Below are 1,423 nucleotides of genomic sequence, written 5' to 3' on the forward strand. Positions count from 1 at the left end.
GTGGGTATATTCTTGCCCATTTTTTACAATGTTGCCTCAGTTTATTGAGCTTTGTTTTTGCACAATTCTAGGTTATGCCACAGCAATTTAATCTGAATAAGACCTGAACTTTGACTAGACTGTGGTATTTCAAAACTGTTAGGTTTTCAACTTTTTTGTCCCATTTTGCTGTAGATTTGTGCTTAAGAAAATTATAACTTTAATGCAGGTTTATCTAGACTTAATCTATCAGATTTAACTTTGCAGAGGAGTTCACCTCTATCACTGTTCTTTACAGTTTGTATGAGGTGTTTGTGAAGACATGATGTGTTTGGTTCTTGCTAAACATGCTGATGTATAATGTGGTCATAAATGTACAGCACTTTGGCCTTTTCTGTTCAAAGCATATGGGCTAAAAATTCTTGTGCATTTTTCAAATGCTTCTCTGTAAACCAAAGTTGCACTAAAATGTTCTTTTGGGAGGAAATTTTCCACTCCTCCAAACAAGCTGGAGTTTCTTCGAGAAGCTGCTTGTTACTGTATTAATTCTTATAAAAAATATTGGTTTACTTTTCCATAAACAAAAAAGATGTGGTGAAAAAGGGTAATCTGTTATCCATCTGAACTGACAATCTCCACTCGGGACAGCCCAAATATCATTTATATATATGTCATCTTCCGCTCTATCAAATGATCTGACAACTGGCATGGATTGTACAGGCGATTCAATGGTAAGATCTGAGCAGTAAAAGATGTTCCTAGAGCAAATTTWGAMASATCTGACTTCAGAAAATACAGGAAAATTCAGTTGAAACATTGGATGGAKGTTTGAGGTCTTTGACAGACTTGGAAAGCAAGCAGAATTGTTATGAARGTTCCTGGTGTCTAATAGCTCAGTTTGCCATATCTATTTTGTGTGTGTCTTTTAACCAGGCAAATCCCAATGAGATCACAGAACTTTTTGCAAGGGAGGCCTGGGCCTGAAAGCAACCTATTTTATAYATTTTTGTGCTGTGGGGGAAACCGGAGTACCCAGGTAAAAACACGCTCAAGTATGAGGTGAAGGAAACTCCGTACAGTAAGACCCCATGTCCGAACTGGGGATCAAACCCAGGATCTTCTCGCTGTGAGGCRTCAGTGCTAAGCACTGAGCCATCGTGCTGCCAGTTTCTCATACCTAATTGTCTAATAAAAAGTTATTTTTTCTGATAAGTTTAAAATATCCAATATGGTGAAATTTCTCATCAGGACAAGAAAAAACATCCTTCCATAGAACAAGAAAGCCATGAGCAATATTATGTAAAACCAATTAGTTATTCTACAGACATAAAACATGGAAATTTTGTAAATGATTGAATGTCAGATCCAGTTTTGTGTTTGATATTTTTTTTGGATGGCCTCCCTTCTCCCCTTATAGCCATCCTCTCCACACCATTATGATTTT

Source organism: Austrofundulus limnaeus, unplaced genomic scaffold (assembly GCF_001266775.1).
Source record: "Austrofundulus limnaeus strain Quisiro unplaced genomic scaffold, Austrofundulus_limnaeus-1.0 Scaffold75, whole genome shotgun sequence".
Lineage (NCBI taxonomy): Eukaryota > Metazoa > Chordata > Actinopteri > Cyprinodontiformes > Rivulidae > Austrofundulus > Austrofundulus limnaeus.